General features: G+C 39.6%; 1 long non-coding RNA gene across 3 annotated transcripts in view; it reads right to left on the reverse strand.

The window, feature by feature from the left end:
• LOC140513768 (uncharacterized) overlaps window positions 1-25,305 on the reverse strand; it is a 195,396-nt gene that overhangs the window by 80,485 nt on the left and 89,606 nt on the right. For 2 of the 3 annotated variants that reach the window (XR_011970326.1, XR_011970324.1), the window contains exon 2: window positions 309-487. The exons of the other annotated variant lie outside the window; for it this stretch is intronic. This is a non-coding gene — a long non-coding RNA (uncharacterized lncRNA). The remainder of the gene's footprint in view (window positions 1-308; window positions 488-25,305) is intronic. 3 annotated transcript variants of the gene reach the window in all.

A 25,305-nucleotide genomic window follows, 5' to 3' on the forward strand; every position in this document is an offset into this window, starting at 1 on the left:
TTTTCATCTCTCTCCTACAAGACCATTGAGATATTTCTGGAGAACAATCTAGACCATCGTCTGGAATAGTTTGAGTAGAAACAGGAAGATAGATTAAATGATCTTCCCAGATCTGGTTCACTCCAGGTTAGTATTCAGGAATAGAATGTTATATGCAGATAGGCGGCAGGCCCTGTGTGAATTGTCTTTTTCCTCCTTGTTTTGACCCTCAGCTTAAATTGACAAAACCAAACTGTGGGAGAACAGGACAATCCCCACCAGTCTAGGTTAGCAAAATAAAAACATATACACTTTCGGTAATTACTTACTGGAGGTGATAAGAATTACTGTATTTTGGGGAGCAGTCATAGAGAATGATATGCTCATTAGCACCAAGGGCTGGAAGAGAGATTTTGCCCCTGTGGGAAGGCAGCACTCAAAGGAGGTTCCTTACTTCCTGTAGAGTATGGCCTGGAACGCTGCCTCTGCCCAGTTTCCCCACCTGCACCTGAAAAAAACAAAACCAAACCAGAGCCATTGTGACAAAAGAAGAAAGGCAGAGAAGAGGTGAAAAATCTGTAAGGATCATGTGTCTGGCTTCTACTGCCCTTACCGGTGATCAGAGGAGAAGCACTGTAAGTGAACTTAGGAGTCTGGAGACTCAGATTCAAGTCCTGCCTTGAATAAGTCTATTTATTATTCAAGTCACCCTATGGGGTCTGTACTCCTAACTCTAGAGGCCTCACTGGGTTCCTCATTAATGTGCTTCTTAATAAGAAATCTGTCATTACGCACAATTAGCTTTTAGCATAGACATCTAGTGAGATTCCATAATGAGAATAGTAACTATGAAATATTTCCTGCCATGAATCTATAGTACATTCTCCCACAAATATATGCAGTGTCTGTGGAGACAATGGGAGTAAATAACGTACAATCATAGCAGGGTGCACACTGGACTTTGACTCTTAGTACTGTAGGATCTTGATTTCTGTCTTCTTTTGTGGGGTCCTCACAAAGCTCCCTTTGGGTGCAGTGCCCTCAAGCGGATGAGTGCTCAGTGAGGTCCTCAGGGTCTGCTCTTTTCCCTGACTCTCGTCTCTGATTCCATGAGTCCAATTCCTTAAAGCAGCTCTCTCCTTTGAGTGTTGCCTCTCTGTAACCACACCTAGAGAATGTGTCTCTAATCCCTGCTGGATTCAATGACTCTTACATGTTGAATAGCACAGCTAGATGACCCAGTGGGTAGAAAGCCAGGTCTAGAGTCAGGAAGATCTTCAGACCCTTACTAGCTGTGTGACTTAACCCTATTTGACTCAGTTTCTTCATCTGTTAAATGAGTTGGAGAAGGAGAGGTCAAAGCACTCCAGAATCTTTGTCAAGAAAACCTCCAATGGGATCCAAAGAGTTAGACATGACCAAACAACAACTAATCTCCACTTCATAACAATATGAACAGTAAGGTGGGGAAGGAACTTTTTTCTCTTTCCCAAGAACATTTTCCTCTCAGAAACCTGCCTCTCTCACATAATACACCATAGTGTGATTAGTTTTTTTTTTTGCTGATTATTAGTTGTTCCCTTTTAAACTCTATGGGGAAAAGGTGTTCATACCTCATAAAGAGACGATCAGGTGTTAACCCATTAAAATTTCACCATATGGCTTCATCAACTGAGCTGGGAGGAAGGGTGGAATTCCATTCATCCATCCACCACCTTCCGTACAAATAAGAATAATCAGGGTAAAATGTGATGAGGGGAATTGAGGGCTCCAAATTATATACTATAAGAAATATAAGTTGGGAAAGATGACTGTCAGTTGGGAGTATAACAAGGGTTCTTAACCTTGGAATCACGAACTTCTTTAAAAACTATTTTGTTAGTTGCATTTCTGTATAAATGGTTTTCTTTGTAATCTTATTGCTTTATGAATTAAAAAATTATTTTGAGAAGAGGTCCATAGACTTCACTAGACTGCCAATGGAGTCCATGGTACCAAAAAGGTTAATAATCTGGGTTATAAAGACTTCATCAAGGAGAAGGTGATGCTTGAACTGGATGCTGAGAAAAAGAGGATTTCAGTTGGCAAAGATGAGGAAGGGGTGAACTAGACTGAGTTCTGGGTGAATACCACAATTCAGGAAGGACATTGGTTGGATGGTGATGGCCTTAGGTTCATGCCATATGAGGGTCAGTTAAAGGAACTGGAACTGTTTAGAAATGAAGACTCAGAGCAAGCACAACAACTCCTCCAGATGTTTGAAAGACCCTCATGTGGAAGAAGAATTTGATTTGCTCTGTTTGGCCCCAGAGAGCAGAATCAGGAGGAATGAACACAAGTGGCAAAGAGGCAAGTTTATGACTGATGCACCTAATAATTGCAGGCATACAAGAGCAGACTGGGCTGCGAGGGGAAGAGATGATCTCCCCCCTCAGTGGTCTTCAAGAGATGTTGGAGTGCCACTGGCCAGGTTTGTTAAAGAGAGCATTCTTTTTCAAGCTTGGATAGAATGAAATGGCCTCTGAGGCGCCTTCCAATTGTGAAATTCTACAGTTTGGGGCATGTGAATGCTCGGCGTCTGTTCACAGAAATAGGGAATTGCAGGATGATGACAACAGTAATGATAATGATAATAATTATAGCTAGCATTTACATAGCACCTATTATATGGCAAGCACTGTGCTAAGTGATTTACAAATTATTTCATTTGATGCCTACAACAACCCTGGGAGGTAGGTGCTATCATTATCCCCATTTTACAATTGAGGAATCCAAAGCAAACGTGTTAAATGACTCACTCAAGGTCACACAACTAATGTCTGAACCTAACTCCAGGCCCAGAACTCCATCCATTGCCCCGTCTAGGTGAGACTGAAGAACTAGCAGCCCAGTTTGGCTGAAATGTAGAGTTATGTGAAGAGAATTAAAACTGGAAAGGAAGAGGGAACAAAACTGTGAGGACATTGAATAGCAGGCTAAGGATTCCCTTTTCTATATAGCAGAAAAAAGAGACCAGATGTGAGGCACAGAAGAAATAATCAATGTGGTACATCAACATCTGGGTGGCACTACATAGAGCATTTTTATACCATATTGTTGCAACTTTGTGATGTTAAGTGTTGTTATCCCCATTTTGCAGACAAGGATTAGAGGCCCAGACAGGTGAAATCATTTCTCCAACGTCGCACACCTAGTTAGAGACAGAGCTGAAACCACAAGTCTCCTAACTAAGCCCTTAGTTCTTCTCATTGGACCCCACTTTAGTTGGAAGGCATGTTTGAATATGCTAGTTCCATTGGTGTTAATCAGATGATGCCTTTTAAAATATTTTATTTTTATTTTCAGTTCCAATTTGTCTTCTTTCCTCCACTCCCTCCCCCACTTATTGAGAAGTCAAGAAATATGATACCCATTATACATATGAAATCATACACAACATATTTCCACATTAGCCATGTTGTGGAGGCGATAAAAAGCAAGAAAAAGAACGAGAAAAAAAGCATGCTTCACGAATCCTCTGTAATTGTTGGGGATTGTTGCATTGATTAAAGTTGCTATATCTTTCACAGCTGATTTTCATTACAACATTTCTGTTACTTTATACAATGTTCTTCTGCATGATGCCCTTTTAATTAATCAAAAACCCCCAGAATGTTATATCCCAAAAGGGACCTTAGAGGTCATCTAACCATCGTAGAGATGGCAAAACTAGGATCTAGGGAAGAAGATTTGTCCAAAGTCACATTGGTTGGGGAAGGGGAAGAATTTGAATGTAGGTCCTCTAGACTCCAGAGCCATACTCCTTCCCCTGTACACCCTGCTTCCTCATTAGTAAGAGAGTCAGGGCTACAACCTGGCCCTTATCCCAACTGTGGAGAGGGTAGTCCTTCATTACCGTCGTACTACTCTTGCCCGCAGGAATAGAGACTTCCAGGATAGCCAGTACTATATACGTATCTTCAATCAGCTCAGCTCATAGCCTTTTCCCCTTCCTTCCAGGTCCCAACCCCAAAAGTGAATCAAAATCACAAATGGATTCGAGAAAACCTGCCAGAAGAGGGCTTGAAAACCAGATGGAGCCAATCAAGCCTAAGAAAAGGCCCTGATTGGCTTGCTCTGACAATCATGAAAACAAGAGCCTTTGCACGGAGAAGAAGACATTCAGAGAACTTTAGAGCTACCCAGCCCTGACAGCTGTACTGACAGTTTTATGATTTAGTTTTATGACTTCCAAACTGAGTCATGGGTTAAGTCAGCCTGCACAGAAACAAACAAATAGCAAAGTAATGACCCAGATGCTTCAGCTGGAAAAAAAGGCACACCCCACCCTCTGCAAGAGGAGAGTCAAGTATTTGGGAGACCAGAGAAATCTCTACTGTGAAGAGTCCTTTGCTAGCTTGGTGACCTCTGAGTCACTGCTGCTGTGGTTCATTCCCATCATGGGCAGGTAGAAGAGGCAGCCCCAAGTGCACTTCAGGACCAGGAAGATGAGGTTCAAGTTTTCCCTCTGACACATACTGGTGGTGTGACCCTGGAACAAGTCATTTAAACTTTGAGTGCCCCAGGTAACTCTCTGAAATTATAAATTGCCGAGAGTGCCAGTCTGAATGGGTAAAAGGAATTTGATCATGTGGGAGCAAAATTACAGGTCCAATCACTGTCTCTATCCTTTTTCTATGGACAGTTAACTGAGGTCAAATCAAGACGGTCTCATTTCCTGAGTGAGATGGGACTGAACTTTCCATTTCAGTAAAACAGGTCTAATGAAAAGAACACCAGCCCAGATTCTAGTCTCAGCTAACTGTGTGGCCTTCAGCAAGTTTCCCCTGATTGATTTCAGTTTTAAACATTGTAAACAGAGGAGTTGTACCTGATAATTACTAAGCTCCTGTCCAGTTCCAACATTCTGTCTTCTAGGGTCCTTTCTATTGATCGCTAAAGCATTGTAAGATCTCCAATGCACGTTAAGCACCTGTTACATGCAAGGGCATGGCACTAGGGACACAAGGACAGTACAAAAACCTAGTCTTTGCTTTTAAGAAGGTTGGAGCCTACCTACTAGGAAGCACAATGTGCAAATATACAAGTGATAATTATATGTGGTAATTTGAAGAGGAGGGTAAGGACGCTAGCAACTAAGGAAAGACTTCCCTGAGGAGATAAAACATGGGTGGCACCTTGGAAGAAGTCAAGGATTCTGAGAGTCCGAAATGAGTCATGAGTGTGCTCCAGCACAGGGAACAGCTTGTGCTGATATTGGAGGTGGGTGCTGAGTGTGGGGAGTTGTGGGGAGCAACAAGGCGGCTGGTTTGGTTGCAGCCCAGAGACTGAGTCCCTGAAAATATTGTCTCTGCATCTTGAAGTTACAATGACTAAAGAAAAACAGTGCAACTGGAGGTTGCTTTTTCATTCTCTCCTTTGCCCCTACTTTTGCAAACCAGGTGATGGGAGGGAATTTTGAATCCATTCTCAAATCCTGACCCTAAAAGGGTTACTTCCTCCCTCCCTCCCTCCCTTCTTCCTTCCTTCCTTCCTTCCTTCCCTCCTTCCTTTTCTCTTCATGGCTTCTACTTAAAACCAGAAGATGAATCAAGCACTCTCTAGCCTGGGCCTCAGTCTACAAATATTTATCAACGTTTGTCCAGAGCCATTCCATACTGAGTTGAAGGAGTTTTTGCACAGCTTTCATTCATGAAAATGAAGACTAAATATGGAGTTGACTCCCCAGCTGTAGGGAAAGTCTTATCTCACTAGTCAATTCTTTTTTTTTAATTGCAAACATCCATTCATTCTAAGGATAGTCAAACAGAAAGAAAACTGAACTAGGAGTCAAGAGACCTGAGTTCTAATTCTAGTTCTGCCATTAAGTATTTGTGTGACTGTCACTTCTCCAGGTCTCAGTTACCTCACTTCTAAAATGAGAAGGTAGCATCAGATGACTTCCTTACTTCCTTCTAGCAGTAATCATACTCTGTGCATAAGTGGAATAAGAAAAGAAAATATAAGAATGTAAAAAAATTCATTTTTAAAAAGAGTGGTTAGGCTGAATGCTTTCACAGGAGTCCTATTCCAATGCCTCATTATGGCATAAATTATCCCTGGGTGCCCAAAGTCTATGCCAATGAAGCTCCAGCTTTGTTGGAAAGGCTAAAGTATGATCCCAGCAATACAATGTGTCTGTTATCTGAAGACCAGTCCTCCCAGATAGGGAGAGGACCATCTTCTGAGTGAGGAATTTTTTATTTGGTTCCATGACCCAGAAAAAGACAAAATTACAAAATGCCCATCTGTCCTGTTCTTCCACAGTCATGGTGTTGGAGTGATAAAAAAGGAAGCAGAGGATGCTAAGAATTGCAATTCTATAAACAGTGTTGATATTCTTAATGTACCATCTTTGTCCAATGATCAAGCTGATAACTCCATAATAAAGAAATCAGACAATGTTCATATTGGCATTCTTACTATAAATGTGTCACGCCTGTGTAAGAGATTTTTGAAGAGCCTGGATGCACTTTGAGAGATCTTCTCTGGCTCATTACCTGCCCCCTCCCTGAAAAAAAAGAAGAAAATCACATTCTGACATTGTCTATGATGAGCTCACAAGGTTATAGAGCAAGATAGGGAAGGGTTATTCACCCAAACTTTCCTTGGAAATAAGTACTTTTCAGTATTAACAAATATAAGTTTTATGAAAAGATCAAGGGGAAAAACTTTAACCATGGGAAACAAAATAGAACCTTAGGAAAGCAAACTAAAATCTTCTAAGATGGAAAAGCAAACAAATTCTGCCAAAGATCTGTGGACAGTCATTTACACAGGTGAAGGACTCTTCTATTGTGATTCTCTGTAGATAGTGGCTTTCAGTGCTTCTTGCTTACTTCTCTTCCATAACGGAACAGCCCAATGGTGTAATTGCTGACCCAGTTCCCTATTATACTCAGAAATTGGGGGCTGGGAGTGAGAGAGGGTAGATGTAACTCTTCTTTGAGACATACTTGTCTTTGGGCAAGTCATTACCAAAAAATATCTTTTCTGTTGTGGCAAATACTCCCTTTGCCATTGGGTTAGATTTGTCTTACCAATGAGAAAAAAAAAAAAACCAAACCCAAACTAAACTAAAAATCTAAAGTATCCTTGTCTGATAGGAGACACAGTTCTCCCTACAGTGTATCTCAGTTTGAGTAATGCAGGATCTAATGGGAGGCTTCCCTTTGAGATGATCCCCTTTGGTTTTCACTGCAATCAATCTCTAATTAACAACCTCCTAAGAAATAGGAGTTGTCATTGTTCTTCAGTTTCAGGAGAGTGGCCATCACCAAGTCTACATTCATATATGGTGTCTTCAATGAATGAAAATGCCCAGTCTTAGAAATTAACTAGTTGTGTGACCCTGGGCGAGTCACTTAATCCTGATTGCCTCCAAAAATAAAAAAAAAAATGAAAAAAGTAAACAGAAATGCTGTCACTTTCAGTGCCAAGAAAAGAAAGTCAGGAACAAACCCTTCAGGGATGTCCACATTCAAGGAGTAAGAAGAGAATGAGAAGACAACAAACAAGTATTCAGAGAGATAGGAGAATCATGAGAATACAGTATCATGTAAGTCAAGGGAGGAGGAAGTACCGAGAAGAAGAAAGTGGTCAAAAGTGTCAAATACTGCAGAGAGGCTAAGAAGGATGAAGAAAAAGTTTAAAGTTTATGGACTTAGTAATAAGGAAGTCTCTATAGATCTTAGAGAAAGCTATTTAGGGGGCTTTAAGCAGAAATTGGATGACCACTTTTCAGGTATGCTGTGGAGGGAATTTTTGTTCTCCCACAGGTTGGACTAGATGGTCTTTGTGGTTCCTTCTAACCGTGAGATTCTATGATTCTACAGCCAAGGGCAGTAGTGTTAATTTAATATACCAGTTCATTTGCAAAATATTTCATAGGAATATTATGATAAACACCACAGCACTAAACACTAAAAAGTAACTGAGGAAAAAACACAAGACTACAGAAAACTTGGCACACAATCCAGCTAAACCATATCATCCCAAGAGCATTTGTAGAGAAAACTTAAAGGATAGCAAACAGAAGTGCAATGGAACAAATCTGTTTGACAAGAGTCAAACCACGATGTTTATAATCTACCACCTCAGGAATTCTGTACTGCCATTCAACTTGAGGAAACAGAAGTGTCACTTAAGGAGACAAAGTCAGTAAAAGCATTTGATCTTCATTTATGAAATATGCCACCTACTTCTTCATAGAGATATGATGAACTCAAGGTGTACAATGAAACATACATTATCAGACATGGTAAATGTAGAGATTTGCTTTGTTTGAATATTAATATTTAATACAAGGGTTTTATTTTCTTTTGATTATTTTAGGGAGAGCAAGGGGGCTATTGATGGAAATTACACAGAAGACATTTCAAAAAATTCTTTTACAAAATGAAGGGATTGGATGAAATGAGATCTAAGTTCTCCTATGGCTCCAAATTCTATGAAAGATTTCTTTTGTTAATTATGAATAGGTCTGAGTAGGGCAAAACTACTCCACAGGGCATATACTATGGTGCCTGTAGGGTAACCTGCTCTGGTACATAGGCAGGTTTGAGGAAACTAATAAGAACCATCCCTGGAAATTTCCTTGAGACCTGACATCCTAGAAACTTTCTGGGCTGGCTTGGTGGTGGTCATCTGATCTTGACCTGGGGTTCTGAGCTGAATCACTATGATTTATTAACACAGATATGGTATAGAGAAGAGAGCTCAAGAGATCTTGGATAAGTCACTTTATTTCCTAGGTTTGTTTCCTCACCTAGAAAATAAAGAAGTGCTGAGAAGGGATCATGAGTGGAAATGATTTAAGAAGCCTTGAACTAGAGGAGTTCTAATTCCCCTTCTAACTAAGATTCTATAACTCTCTCTATAGTTCACCTATTACTTTTCAAAGGAATTGCTAACTATCCCTCTCCCCAGCATTGGGACTGTTCTCTCTCTGAACTCACATCTTTACCTGCATCTTCACATACCCCCCAAAACATACATTGGTTCCATTCTGAAAATCCTACCATACCTCTAGAAAATGCCAACACCAACACTCTTCTCTAGCTTATTCCAACCCTGGCCAAAGTAAACAATGGGAAAGACAGATGGAAAAGACAATTGAGTCATCATGCTTTGGGTGTGAAAGACCATGCTGAAATAACAGTGTATGAATAAATATGGCCTTCCAAAGTTTGGACTTAATCTTTAATGTGTAAAGACCATGGATATTTCTTTGTTTATCTTTCTCCCTCAACCATCCCCTGAAGAGGAAGCCGTGTTTGATTCCTAGAGAAACTCAACCATTGGCACCAGCAGTAGGAAAGAAGTCATTTATTCTTTCACCAAATGTTTACTAAGAAAGGACTTTAGGACACTATATGGAGTGTTTTGTGTGTGTGTGTGTGTGTGTGTGTGTGTGTGTGTGTGTAGATACAAAGATGACTAAGACATAGTTCTATTCTTAAGAAACTCAGTCTATTTGGGGAAGAAAAGACAAATATATTAACATGATGCAAATAACAATATAGGTAGCCCAGGGGAGCATAAAGTTCTATGAAATCATTTCAAGGAATTATATAAATAAAAAGGAAAGAAAATTATCCATAATTGAGATCTGAAATTTCATATGCAGTCTGATTTTTTTATTCTACTATGCACATGGAAATACGTGTTTGTTAAGTTGAATCAAAAATACAAAAGAAATAATATAAGGGAAAAATTGCTTCCAGTTGGAAGGATCAGGGCAGGTGTTATAGAAGATGTGGAATTTGAACTGGACCTTGAAGGATGAGTGAGATGTCACCAGACAGAAATTAGGGGAGAAGGGAAAGAGATGTGTATTCCAGATGTAGATAAGAGTGTGAACAAAAGCAAGATGGTGTGGAATTGTGTGTGTGTGTGTGTGTGTGTGTGTGTGTGTGTGTGAAGATAATCTAAATTGGCTGGAATGTAGACTGTGTAGAGTGGAGTGGGAGAGAAGGTTATATAGTGATGTTGGAGCCAGATTGTGGCTGGCTAAGGAAATTTGCCTTTATTTGGTAGGCAATGGGAAGTCTCTGGGGGTTTTTGAGTAGTGAAATGACATGTCATTACTTGCATACCAGGGAGTCCTATTGGGCATCAATGTGTAGGATACTTTGATTGAAAGCTGGAAGGACTTTTTTCAATTAATCAGCATAACCTCCTTATTTTAGATATGAGAAAACAGACCCAGGAAAAGTAAATAAATTACATGAGTTCACACAAGTAGTATAGTGCCAATGCTATTCAAAAAACAACCCCCAGCAATCATGTTGGGGAATTATAGGGTAGAAGAAGATGGAAGGATGACTAGCAGAAGCCATGACCAAGGAAGAGATTTTTGGTCTTAGTGGTGATGCTGACAAGGTTTAATGTGATTGAGTGCTTTATTTCTTTCCCCTCTCCATCTGTGTTTTTTGTTCTAGGTTAAGGTGACCAGATATTCCATGTTGCCAGGGAGAAGAGCACTTCCTCAGTTCATTCTGGCAGTTACCCTTCTACATTTTTGATCCCTGCCCCACATTTCTCTAGGTAATAGGGACCATCTGGGCAGACTGTGTGTAACCCAAACTGTGTCTCTAAACAACTGAATGGTCTCATTCACAGGACTTTATATCAGCAACACTGAAAGACAGACTGGGGCTCTTATTTGACTGTATTTGGGTTAGTGTGCATGTGCTTATGTATATTTTGTGTGTGTGTGTGTATGTTTAATGACCTTTTTCTGATATGTGCTGTTCATGCTCTTCTAAATTATTCCTGGCTCTGCTTCTATTGAATTGAATCCAGAATTAGAATTCTGAACTTATTCTGGACTCAGAGACCCTAACTTAAGTACAGCTCCCAGCAGAAGGAAAAAAAACTCAAGGCAGATTGGTGGTCGGCATGGTTTTAATTTTCTCCATCAACTGGTCAGTTGCTGCATTTCTGAAGTACATACTAAGTAGGCAGAACACTAGGCTGAGAGTTGTGAGGAGAAACTGAAAAATCAGAAGTCATTGCTAGCCTTTGAGGCTTAGCTCTTAAGAAATTGATCCATTTAATAGGAACGTGAGTAGGGAGGGAAGGGTAAGAATGGAGAAACACCCAAAGAAAGACATTATAACACTGAGAAATACATAATAATTTGATGAATTTTATTGAGCACCTGGGATCAGGATCACAGATTCAGAGTTCAAAGGAAGGACCTAAAGGCCATCTGATCTATTCCTCTCAGCTTACCAATGAAACTGAGATGAGAAAAACCAAGAAAATGAAGTGATTTGTCTGTGATCACAAACCAGGTCATCTGATTCCAAATTTAATACTCTTTCCCCATCAGCACTTACATTCAAGACATTGAGGGGAGAGAAAGAGATGAATAAGACACCATTCAGATCCTCAAAAAGCTTATATAACAGGTGGAATGGCTAGAGAGCAACCAAACAAGTATCCAATTACAGATGTGTACTCTATAGATCCTTAGACTGGCACAACTATATTGCTAGTTAAGAGGCAACAAGTACCTCAAGGAAAGTAAAAGATATTGTGAGGACACTAAGAAAGAAGACAGCACATGTGACCGTAAAACCTGGAGATGACTTCTTGGAAGAGGTGGCATTTAAGTTGGATCTTAAAGGATGGGTAAGATTTTGACAGTCAGAGAAGCAATGGGAAGTGAATGTAAGATGCTAGGAATCAACATGAACAATGAGATGATGTAGGAAGGTTTGGAGGATAGTTGGTAAGCAATAGCAAATGGTCCTGTTTGGCTGGAGCAGAACAAGCATGGTGAAGAGTACTTGTAAATACATTAAGGAAGTTGGGTTGGGGCCATGTTGGGGCTGGCCTAGAATTCCAAGCTAAGGATTTGAACCAATAGATATTTACCAAGATCAATACAAACTCTTTCAGAAGCAAATTAACATTTCTCCAAACCTTCTGGTTCATCTCATTGTTGCCATCTTTCATTTATATGTCTCTTTCTCCATTTCCTACCCTAAGAACACTAAATTCTGACTCCTTCCCATATATACACATCATTCTCCACATATCATGTTGAGATTTTCTATTTTCCTTCTTATTTGGAGAAGTAAATCTCCCCAGATACAGTCATGGGAGTCAAGGCAGAGAGCTGATTGGCCCTTAGAAGTAGAAATACCTTGTAGTCAGGGTTGTACCCCAAGACACATGCATCAGGGTGGGCTTATAGGTTGTTGTTTGTCCATTTTGGAAGAGGACCATGGCATTAGAAAGGTGATGCCATGACTTGCAAGTGAACTAGATTGAAGTGAGACAGGGCTATGCAAAGTCATCAGTTGTACTTTCTGCCCTGGAGCCTTCTGGGTCCAGGGGCCAGATATACATCAGGATGACTAGAGATGACCATAGATGCAGTGGGAGACCTTGGCCTTTTCGGGCTTATAGGATCTATCTTATAAAGTGCATATAGGAGCTCTTCTCACAATTTCTGGGGACATATGTGTCTCAATGCTGAAGGACTTGTAATTTGAGCTGGTGAAGCAATCTCATTATTGGATACTGAGCAGGAAGAGCCACTGACTCAGCGGACTCTAAAAAGAGAGTGACTTGTCCTCTGTCTCTCTCTCTCTCGATTTCTCTCTGTCTCTTTCTCTTTTCCACTCTCCAGGGACCACCATCAATCAATCAACAGTAAATATTAGGCACTTATTATCTGCCAAGAATTGTGCTAAATTTGGGGATACAAAGAAAGACAAAACCAAAAAAGCAGTATCTTCCCTCAAGCATCATGTAACTCTAGAACTTGCCATGAGTTGTGGGAAAGGAGTAACCTTCTCTACCATAGGAGTGTGGTGAATGCTCCCAGCAGCAGCTGGAGCAGGAGCTTAGGGGAGGTGAGCTGAGTCCAGGAGTTTGGGTCATTTGCTGTCTTTTGAGTTTTTGTTTTTCTCCCTCATTGATTGAACAGTGATCTTGAGATGGATATGTCTAATCTTGGAGGAAACCTTGTGGCTTTTAGAGATCAGAGTTCCTGGGTTCCTCCCTTGGTGCTGACTACATAATAGCGCTTCTTGGACTAAATGACCATCAAGAGGAGGAAGAGCATGAACCTGGAGGGAATTGTTTGGACAGTGCAAAGCCAAAGTGAAATGTAAAATGCCTATTTGATAGTCTAGCAAAATGCATCATGTCTTGACATTTAGGCTACTACTGCTGGTTAAGAATTTCTCTCAATGTGATCTTGGGGATCCTGTGTGTGTTAAGCTTTTCTGTACAGGAATAAATAGAAGTCCTGTACCTGATCTGTATTGAACAGTGAGTCCCTTGCTAATCTCACTCCCTGTTTTAGGGAGAATCTAGCTAGGAGCAAAAACCTAAGTTTTAAGTAAATTTCCATAAACTTCCCTATTAGTTTTTTCAAAATAAATTGTATAACTTTTGCTTTTATATCATCAAAATTCTATCTCTTATCCTTTATATCCCTTTATATATCCTTTATATCATCAAAATTTTATTTCTTTTCCTTCTCTACTCAGGGAGTCACCCCTTATAACAAATAATCTTTGAAAAATAAAAAGAGCAAGAAAAGAAAAAAATCTGCAAAACCAGTTAGAAAAAAATCTGACAACGTATGCAATGTTTCACACCCTTGGGCCTCTCATTTCGGCAAAAAAGTTGGAAAAGCAGCTATCTCCTATCTCTTCTTTGGGGTCAAGTTTATTCTTTGTAAATCTGAAACATTAATTTCTGTTTATTTTGTGGTTCTTCTTTCCATTTGCATCGTTGTAATCATTGTGTATATTGTTTTATTGACTCTGACTACTTCACTTTGCATCAGTATATGCAAATCTTTCCATGTTTCTCAATATTCACCATAACTGTCATTTCTTACAGCAATATTCCGTGAGATTAACGTGCCACAATTAGTTTAGTTATCCCTTAATTCATGGGGACCTACTTTTTTTTAAAGAGTCCTTTGCTATCATAAAAAGTACCTCTATAAACATTTTGGTGTATGTTGGGTCTTTCTGTTTATCAATGAACCTCCTTGGTCCTGGAGATGGAATCTCGGGTGGACATTTTAGCCACTTTATTTGCATAATTCCAAATTGCTTTCCAGAATGCTTGTACTAATTCCCAGCTCCACCAACAATTTATCTTTCCACACCCTTTCCAATATTGGCTTAAATCATCTTCATCAATATGCTGGGTATGATGTGGAATTTTAGGAGTGTTTTGATTTGTATTTCTCTTATTATTGGCAATTTGGAGTGCTCTTTCATATATTTAAAAATATTATACAATTTTTTTGAGAACTGTGAATATTCTTTGATCACTTCTCTATTGTAGAATGACTTTTGATCATATATTTCTATCAGTTTCTTGTCTCTTGGGTAACAAACCTTCATCTGAGAAATTTAACATAGTTATTTACCTTTTTGTCTGCTTTCTTTCTTATCTTAGATGCATTCATTTTATTTATGCAAAAGCTTTTCAATTTCATAAAATCAGAGTTACCTATTTTATCTTTTGTAATTGCTTTATCCTTTGGTTAAGAATTCATTCCCTACTCACAACTGTGAAAGGTATATGATCTTCCTGTCTTCTTATTTCTTTTATGGTAGATCTTAAATATTCAGGTCACATATCCATTTTGAATTTATTGTGGAATATACTATAAAATGTTGGTCTAACCTTAATTTTTGCCAGACTTCTTTCCAATTTCCCCAGCAATTCTTATCATATACAGAGTTCTTTCCAAAGTAATTTATGTTTTGGGGGGTTATTGAACACTGAGTTATTGAATTCCATCATTTCTAAATCTCTCTTTCTCAACTCTTTCATTGATCTACTTTCCTGTTTTTTTAAAACCAGTACCAAATGTTTTTGGTGATTCTTGCACGTAGTAAATGCTTAAGAAATACTTTTGGGTTGGTTGATTGATTGATTGGGGGTTTAGAGAGCCAACAAGTTTATGAAAAAGAACCTGACCCTAGTTTTAGATGGTTATGCTTTTCCAGGACTGACTCTGATCCATATTTGTGGGTCCAAGACTGAGAAGGGCCTTTTAATGAGACAATGCCTCCTAGCTCCACCTCTAGTCTCTCCCCATTCTAAGTCATTCTGTACCCAGTCCCACACAGTCCCATTGATCTTAAAATACAAGTCTAACCATGCCCCTTCTCTCCTCAGTAAACTCCAATGGTTCCTATTACTTTAAGGATCAAATTGCAATTCCAGATAATAGTAATAGTAGTATTAAAAACCAGTGTTTATGGAATGCTTTAAAGTTTGAAAAATACTTCTAGCATATCATCTAATTTGACCCACAAAACAATCCCATGAGGTAAGTGCTATTATTATCCTCATTTTCCAGATGAAGAAACTGAGGTTAAATGACTTGCCTGGGGTGGTCACAAGCTAGTGAATATCTAAGGAAGGATTTGAACTTAGGTCTTCCTGACTCCAAGTCCTCAGCTCTATCCACTGTACCAGTTAGTTGATTTGCATATATTACCCTGAGTGGCAGTGATGGTGGTGGTTGTGTTGTTGGTGGTGATAGTAGTAGTAGTAGTAGTAATAGTAATAGTAGTAGTAATATTAATAGTAGTAGTAATAGTACTAGTAGTAACAGTAGTAGTAGTAATAGTACTAGTAGTAATAGTAATAGTAGTAGTAGTAATATTAATAGTAGTAGCAGCAGCAGCAGATACTTATATAATACTTCAAAGTTTGCAAACCACTTTACAAATATTCTCGTATTTTGTCCTCTCTTTATCTTATTTAACTTTACTTATTTTATTCTCATTTTATCCTGGGAGAAAGGTGGCATTATTATCTTCATTCTATACATGAGGAAACTAAGACAGACAGAGGTTAAAAAACTTGCCCAAGAATCATAAACTTAGAGAGTGCTTAAGGCAAAATTTGCACTTGGGTCTTCCTGATTGTAAGTCCTACGCTATCCACTGTTCCAATCTAGCTGGTGGGATCTAAGGACTTCTTTTATCCTCATTTACAGAAACACAGCCACAAGCTATTTGTTGTTCAACTGTTCAGTCTAACTCTTAGTGACCTCATTTGAGGTGTTCTTGGCAAAGATACTGGAGTGATTTGCCATTTTCTTCTCCTGCTCATTTGACACATGGGAAACTGAGGCAAACAAGATTAAGTGACTTGTCCAGGGTAACACAGCTAGTGTCTGAGGCCGGATATGAACTCCAGGCCTGGTAGTCTATCTACTGTATCAATAACTGCTTAGATATAACCTATGGTAGAGTTTTATTTAGATATACTTCTGGAGTAACTCCAGGTTGGGTCAATGTGCAAAAGAGAAAAGAGGAATCTTTTGAGGCCAGCCCTCAAGATCTGACCCAGACCATAACAGCCCAGAGTCTGAGGGGTCCTTGAGCCACAAGTTACATGATGAAATGGATGACGTCCATTCAAAGACTACATCCAACTAAGTTATTTTTTTTTAATGTAACCCGGGCTGGATTAGGAAAACTCAGATTGACTAATGGAAGCACCCTTGGGGGCCTTTTGGAGCATGTCCTAACTGCTAAAATGGAGGCCTCTTCATCCCCTACCACATGAGGCCTCTTCATCCCCTCCTTTGATTGGCTTTCATCATCTTTAAAAATGGCAGATGGAGCCAGTAAAGAGCCCTTCACTGCTTCTTTTTTTGCCTTTTTCAACTGAAAGGAGAAGGACTATCCTTCTTAGGCTCTTCTTCTATTGCCTTGACTGAGAAATGGGCCTGGGGATTTTTGTTTCTACTCTGTGTTGTTTGTCCTTCTCAGTTTCAGGGGCTAGTGGTGATCCTCATGACACCTGGGAGTTCAAACCATGGAGACTTTGGAATCAAGATTGTAGGAGACATCATGCAGCTAGCCAGTCCAACATGGAAGTCCTGAGAATCCAGGATGTCTAGGATGGAGTCTCATGGGGTTTTGGACTTGGAAATGGGACTGTGCTCTGTAAGAACTGAGCTAAGCTATGAACCTAATCCCCTTCTTCTCTCCAGAGACTGAAATAAGGGATGGGGAAGAGGATTATGCCTTCCTTTACATTGAGAAAGTAAGTTTGTGTATTTGGAATCATACTTTCTGATGTAAATATTCCTTTGTAAAAGATTTTGTGTTATATGACTAAAAAAATCTATTTGGGACTGATTGTTTTCCTTGCCTTGAACAAATAGTGATTTGTTTCTGCTTTTTATAATTAAGGGGCTGTACTCACACTAAGGAAGTCTGTAGGAACATGAACAACTGTCGTAACTGACTACCACTGACTGACCACAGGAGATTAGGTTCTAACACAACTAATTTCACACTGAAAATAAGCCTGATTTGTTTTTGTTTTTAAATAAGTCTTATATTATAAGCCAACTGTAATTCCATCAGTTTAGCTTAAGCCTCACACAGGGTAATGACTTGTCTTCACTGTATTTATTAGGCAGCAAAACCTCTTTTGAATTACTCATTCCAACTTCAGAGCAAGCAACTACTGGTATTCCCAGCTACTTCAGGCTTGTGTGGATAATCAGGGATACTTAAAAACATGGAACCTCTGGGAGTTGTCATAGAGGTTAGAGGAGTCTTGGACTCCTTCCTAAAATAGCTGTGAAAACCACTTATAGGGCAAGCTCTCAGCAAAAGTGGGGATTTTTGTCTTGAAGCAAAATGCACCTTGCAGCAATGTTCCTTCCTCCTTCTGGCTAAGTTCCCACCCGACAATGTTCTCATGCTGCCTCTGGCTTTCTTTCTTTCTTTCTTTCTTTCTTTCTTTCTTTCTTTCTTTCTTTCTTTCTTTCTTTCTTTCTTTCTTTCTTTCTTTCTTTCTTTCTTTCTTTCTTCCTTTCTTTCTTTCTTTCTGTCTTTCTTTCTTTCTTTCTTTCTTTCTTTCTTTCTTTCTTTCTTCTTTCTTTCTTTCTTTCTTTCTTTCTTTCTCCCTTCCTTCCTTCCTTCCTTCCTTCCTTCCTTCCTTCCTTCCTTCCTTTCTTTCTTTCTTTCTTTCTTTCTTTCTTTCTTTCTTTTTCTTTCTTTCTTTCTTTCTTCCTTCCTTCCTTCCTTCCTTCCTTCCTTCCTTCCTTCCTTCCTTCCTTCCTTCCTTCCTTCTTTCTTTTTCTTTCTTTCTTTCTTCCTCAGAAGTAACTAGATGGTACAGTGGATAGAATGCCAGGTCTAAGTCAGGAAGACATGAGTTCAAATCCAGCCTCAAATACTTACTAGCTGTGTGACCCTGGGCAAATCACTTAACCCTGTTTACCTCAGTTTCCTCATCTGTAAAATGAGCTGGAGAAGGAAATGGCAAACCACTCTAGTATCATTGCCAAGAAAACCCCAAATGGGATCATGAAGAGTCAGACATAACTGAAATGAACAACCAACAACATATCTAACTATCTGTCTATCTACGGAAGCCTCATATATGGTAACAAACCTGGACAAGAAGACCTGGGTTTTAGTCCTGACCGTCACTAACTTGCTAGGTAGCCTTGGATAGGTCATTGGCCCTTTGAGTCTGTTTCCTCCTAACAAGGGCTGACAATGAAGTTGTCTTTGCATAGCACATCTCTCACCACAACCTTGAGGAATAGAAAGCACACTTTTTTATTATTCCCATTGTATAGATGAAGAATGGACCCAGGTTAAAAGACCTGAGAAAATTTTGCTGAGCTCTAGGATTCTGTCTGATTTGATCATTCAAAAAGCACTTATCTAGCACCCATACGTACAGAACATTGGGCTTGGGTGTGGGGCATGCAAAAACAAAAGGAAAAATAGTCCCCATCCTCAAAGAAGTTACAGTCTGTTGGGGGTGGATGTAATGTTTAGCGGTGAGGTGGCATAGTGGATATAGTGCTGGACTTGGAAAAGAGAACATCTGGGTTCCAATCCACCTCAGATACTAAGTGGCTGTTTGGCCCAAGGTAGGTCACTTATCCTCTCTCAGTTTCAGTTTCCTCATGTATAAAATAGGGATGACAATTGCACCCTCCTCACAGGGCTATTGTGAGGAGCAAATCAGATAATGAATGTAAAATGCTTTGCAAACCTTAAACCTTACATAAAATCTACCTGTTTATAAAAGTAAGATAAGTTAAGGAAGCAGCCATTGGGGGATGGCCTGGCCATGGCCACAATCTCTCTTTCCCAAGGTTTTCCTTTGATCAAGTTAACCTTCCTCCTTTATCTTCAGAGGCTCCAACTAATCTATAGGAAGTCACCTAAAAAATCAGTGTGAGATAATCTTAGGCTGCTTTATGAAGAATCTGCTTTGCTTCTCTTTGGCAATATTTTCATTTTAAGAGTCAGTCTTGTTGCCTGAATTCAGAGGAATGAGTAATAAAAGCATTTCAGACCCTAGAGGAGATAAAAAAAATGAAGTCCTGAGAGCAAGAATCCTAAAATCTTAACACTGGAGAGAAAATAAGAAAATTTTATCCTAGCACTCCGCCTAGATGTTATCTTTATCATTGATTGTATTCTATAGCCTTTATAATAAGATTATTTTGAGATCATCTTTTTTCTGATTAAATGGGAAGCTCTCTGAGAGCAGGGACTATGTCTTATTTAGATTTGTGTCCCATGAGTCTATCATAATGTCCTGTATATAGCAGGTGCTTAATAAATCATTGGGGGGCAGGATTTTTCTTTTTATTTTTTTGGTAGAGTCATAGAACTTCCAGTATGGCAATTCCCTCTACCCATGCAGATCTACTGTTCTTCTCTAATTTATATGTAGCCTTACAATGCTGTGGTGAACACTAAGAGAATAAGTGATTTTGACTATGGTCAATCCAATTCAATTCAGTAAACAGTTACTAAGCACCTGTTAAGTACCAGGCACTGTACCAAGTGATAGGGATACAATTCATAAAAAGAAAACCAGTTCTTTTCTCAAGAAGCCTATAATCAAAAGCATTAGTCATATAGCTAGCATGTACTAGAGCAGAACTTGAACCCAGGTCTACCTGACTCTAAGGGAGGCAGGTAGGTGCGGCAGGGCATAGAGCACCAGGCTTGACCTCAGAAAGACCTGAGTTCAAATTCAACCTCAGATGAGTACCAGCTGTGTGACCCTGAGCAAGTCATTAAGCCACTGTCTGCCTCAGTTTTCTCAACCATAAAATGGGGATAATAAAGGCACCTACCTTCCAAGGTGATCATGAGGATCAAATGAGATAATATTTGTAAAGCACTTAGAACAGTGTCTGGCACATAGGTGCTTAGTAAACATGTATGCCCTCCCCTTCCCTTTCCTCCTCTAGCTACCATGGCAGACTACAATAGATAATGTTTACTGAAATGAACTGAACCTAATTCTTTAGAGGAGGAGCCTGAGGTTGTCTGATAAATGGCAACATGTCACAGCCCAGTGAGATCTCAGAATGTCACAGGTTTGAGATGACAACCAATGGTGCTAACCATTGGTCTTCCATCTATCAGCTTTCATTTCATCCTCCTCAAAGAACTTGTAATATCCCTGATGTGAGTGCCTTTAAAAGTCTTACAGAAACCAACATCCCAGCCTCTCAGTAGTGCCTTAATAGGTGGTTCCATGAATTGCTGTGGCCACAAAAATTCATCCCTTAGTGGCTGACATTTTGGGCAATGAGCCTCTCAGATTCAACGACTCTGCCAAGAGTCTCCTCTCGGCTTGTGCTCCAAGTCTTTCCAGATCTGGATGGTGGGCTCTTAGGGCTGCCAGAGCTCAGACTCTGATGTGGTAGCCTCTGTTCCCAAAGTCCACGTGGGCTTCCTTTGACATGGGGATCAGTCTTTTGTCAAGTAGCCTGGCTGCTGATTGTCACGGGAAAGGAAATCACATTATAGTAAAGCCAAGTGGTCCAAAGGGACTATCCTGCCATATAGACTTGCAGAAATAAGCTTGCCCTGCCCAGGGCTTGCTTGTAATTCAGAAATGGTTAAAAACTGGTACAACAAAACCTTGTTAACTTGCCTTCATTGGAAGAAGGTCAGTCTGACTTAGCAAGAAATCCAGGTTATTAAACATGTAAGAAAAAATAGTTTTATTTTGATCAAGGGCACATTGTTATCCTGCTGTTAAGGGCAGGTCCAGGTCTATCTAAATATCTTATTGGAGAGTCTTGGAAGTAAGTATTTCTATGATTGGCTAAAACCCTTTTGTAAAAATGATGAGAGAAAACAAGGTCCAGGGACAAGAGTGCTAAATTTATGGTAAATCTGTCCTTGGGTTCAAATCCCTACTCTGACTTACACTGAGTTACTTAAAGCCTATGACGCTCACTTTCTTCATCTGTAAAATAGAAATAATATTACTTGGCATGATCTGCCTTTGTCACTGCATTGTACTTATGATCATAGATCTTAGGACACTGTAGAAATTTGAGTTGTCATTAAGAAGCACAGCGAATGCCAGAATGCTTCCAATGTGGGACAGTTTCTATCCTAAACTTTAAGAAAGCTGCCTGTTTACATCAGAGGCATCAAATACATAACCGCTGGGCCACATGCAGCCCACAGCACTCTGGAGTACTGACCTAACCAAATTCAAATGTAATTGGCAACTATGTAACAAAATTAATAAAAATACAATAAAACAGAGAAAATACATTTTAAAACAAAGTCAATATGTGGGTGAGCAGGATCTTTACGTCCAATTGGTAGCCCCCTTCCTATTGAGTTTGATACCACTGGTGTACATTTTGAATAAGAGTGGTAATAATAATAATAGCTAACATTTATACCGTGCTTATTATGTCCCAGGCATTGTGTTAAGTGCATTAGTTATTGCCTCACTTGATTCTCACAGCAACTGTGGGAGTTAGGTGCTATTATTATCCTCATTTTACAGATGAGAGTTATTATAAATTCCAACACAGTGCAGTCCAAATGAAAAGTTACCACCCTCTTTTCTCTGTCTCACCCCACCCTCTTCTCCCAGGATGTCATGGGCACATTAAATGCCAAGACTGAGTCTTGTTTCCCTAAAATAAGGCATTTCTTCATAGCATTTCCATATCTCTCATCAAGCTCCCCTTCAGCTCATTTCTATAGTTCAACATTTTGTTTGGTGATTGTAGAGTGCTAGCTGTCCCCATCAGGATCACGTGGCTCCTGCTCCCATGAAGCTCAGAGTCTAAAAATGGAAAAATACACGAACCAAGAAACCCCTCCAGCTAAACCCCGCAGGATGTTTTAACGTCTTATCAGTTGGATCCCGGCTTGAGTTTAATTTTCTCTTTCTTCTTTTTAAGGAAAAGTGTGGGGAAGTAGCCAGTATTGGGAGGAAAGCTTACAGAAGCTCCCTTTCACCAGAGACCCCCCAGGACCAGCTCCTCAGATTTAGGGGATGGGGAAAGGAGGCACCAGAGAAATAGGGGGAGAGGAAGAAAGGAGACATGCAGGGGAATAACAGGACAGCAGACACAAGCTCTAAATGAGGTAAAAAGCAGAGAGGTAGGCAAGTGACTGAGGTTAACAACTAGTTGAAGAGATCCCAGTTTTATTTGTCTTGGGGAATTTGGAAAGGAGACTCTCAAAGTCGTCCTTTTATCCTCTTTCAGCAAGAAAAGAGCTTTCTATGTACCTTACACAAAGGGATTTTGGCTACGGCCCCTGGCGGATTTAGGCTTTGGTTCTTCCCCAATAAAAATATTAAAATGAGCAAAGACTCTCATCACAGGAGAGGCAACTTTCCACTAGGGGAAATATATTTCCACTTGAAAAAGTAATGAAAACCAGTTGTGGTAAAAAAAAAAATCCTGTCAAAGAGAAGGATTATATATTTATAACCATAGAAAGAAATGCTTAAAGTTTTGGACAGGCCTATCTGGTTTTTACTTCTCTGTTTGACACAAACCGAGGGACAAGATGGGGCTAGACACCACTTTTGAGTCATCCAAACCACAGTGACCAAGAGTAGTTTAAGAAAGGGGACCCTGAAAACAGCTGCCAGGAAGTGGGCAGAAGAGGGAATTCTAAGGAATGCTGTTTGGAAAGACTGGGGAATGGAAGTCCTGGCTTTCCCTGAAAATGATAGGGAAAACAAACTTTGCTTTGAGGAAAATGAAGGAAACACTTAGGATAGTATAGTGAGGAAAGGACAAGTGAATAATCATAGAAATTATTCAGGGTGTGGTGGTGGGGGGGAGAGAAATCAAAGATAGAAATGGTAAAAATAAAAACCTTCATTTTTGAACAATTCATGCATTTTCTGACCACTTTATTTTGAAGTATTCCAATACTGAGGTTAGTTTCAAAAACATATCCCATTTTTAGGAAAGATTATCCCCTTTCTATTTCTGCAATGCGTTTCATAGCACAAAATTTAACCCCTTAACAAAATGATGCAGTAGCCATAGGTTCACAATCTCCCCAACCCTCAAATGTCCATCTCCTTCTCTGCGCCTATCAAGTCTACCATCCTTCCTCCTCCAAGAAGCTTTCTTTCATGATCCCAGATCACATTGATTTCTCCCCTCCCCTTAACTCCTAGCATCAACCGTGGGTCTATTTTGCCTTGTGCCATCTCTTGTGTTCTTATATAACTTTTATTTTGTTGTTTAATTTTGTGAGTGTGGTTTCCTTAATCGAATTTTAAGTTTCTAGAGCAGAGGGGCCATGTGTAGCATGTATTCAAGTAACTATTTTCTTAATAAGTGAAAGACTGAATGAATGAGGAAAATGAAAGCAACTGTTCTTTCCCCAGGATCATGGATATAGAAATGGATAAAACTTAGAAGCCATCTTGTCCAATTCCTTCATTTTACAGATGAAGAAATTAAAAAGACGTGACAGAAGAGCAACTTACTCCAGGTCATATAAGTGATGAATGTCAGAGGTGGGTTATGAATCCAGGTCATCTGACTCCAGAATTTGCACTTTTTTCACTCTTTGATCTTTTCTCAAACACTTTTTTCCAGTATTTTCCCCCTCTTTGTCTTCTTCTTCCAGGGGGATTGCTGCGGTCCTAGCTGTTCATTAGGAAATTGTGCTGTCCTAAGAAAGCTGTGGCTTTGGTCTGACCTGCCTGTGATTGCCTAGCTTAGGCAGCAGTAATGAAGAAATTGTCTGAGGAAAGAAAAGGACCAAGGACCAAGGACGAAGGAGTGATTTTTGTTGGTTTTTTGTTTTCTTCTATGGGCCACTTGCTTTGGGAGTCACTTAATAAGAAACTCCATGTTGACTGTTAAGTGGAATAAATCATTATCTTACAAAAAGAATAAGATGATTGCATACCCCATTTTTTAAAAGAAATTTTTTTTAATTAAGTGTCTCTAAATTATGACAAGAATGAAAAGTAGTATATCATCATGGACAGGGAGCTTCTCCTTTAGTTAAGAAGGCCTGAGTTCAAGTCCTGACACAGGGATGTGACTGTGCAACCCTTACCTTGGAGAAGCCTCTTAACTTCTAGGTGCCCCCAGATAACTCTCCAAGACTCGAAATTGTAAAGTGGGTGATTGGGAGAGGGGGCTTCATTATCTGGAGTTTTCTTTACCAATGAAATCCCAAATCTGAGCTAAGTAAGTTCAGAATAATAAGAATGCTGCATTTTTCCTAATTTAGGGTATTTTTTCCTCCCTTACAACCCAGAGGTACCATAGAATGCTTGTAGGGTTCTTAGCCTGACCTTCAAGGCCTTCTACAACTCAGCTCTGAATTACCTGTCTAGCTGTATCTCATGCTACTCCTCTACACTAACCAGAATTAATACTCACCCTTTCGCTCCCCGAGGATGACTCATACCTTCCCACTTGAACAGTTTTTCTTAGGTTGTTCCCCCCATCTCTGCTCACTGAAATCCTACTCATCCTTCAAAGACCAGCTCCATTGCTGCCTAATTCATCTTCATGAGGCTGACTGAAGCTTCCTTGGACTTCTCCTAATAATTCGTTTGTTTCTTTCCTGGGTACTTGCCCTTTTTTGGTGATTTTGTATTGATTTGAATATATGCTAACCTCATATAAAGGTCATAGTCCCTGAATGAGACCTCTTTGAAAGGAAAAAAAGTCTTTATATGTGCCATAGCTTTGAAGTACAATGTAAAAAGAGCTGTCTTTGGAGTCACAGGATGTGGTTTTTGTATCCTGGTTCTGCCACTTGGCATGTTTGTGACCTTGGGTAAGTCATTTCACTGCCATGGGCCTCAGTTTCATCATCTGTAAAAAGAGGGGCTTGGAATAAATTTTTTCTAAAGTCTCTAGGAGCCTATATAGATAGAAATGATTATGTTGAATTACAGTATAAAAATATTTGCTATAAAAGATTTTACTTTCATATTTCTTTGCATTCAAATAATGTTTTATTCATTGTT

The sequence above is a fragment of the Notamacropus eugenii genome, chromosome 1 (genome assembly GCF_028372415.1).
Source record: "Notamacropus eugenii isolate mMacEug1 chromosome 1, mMacEug1.pri_v2, whole genome shotgun sequence".
Classification (NCBI taxonomy): domain Eukaryota; kingdom Metazoa; phylum Chordata; class Mammalia; order Diprotodontia; family Macropodidae; genus Notamacropus; species Notamacropus eugenii.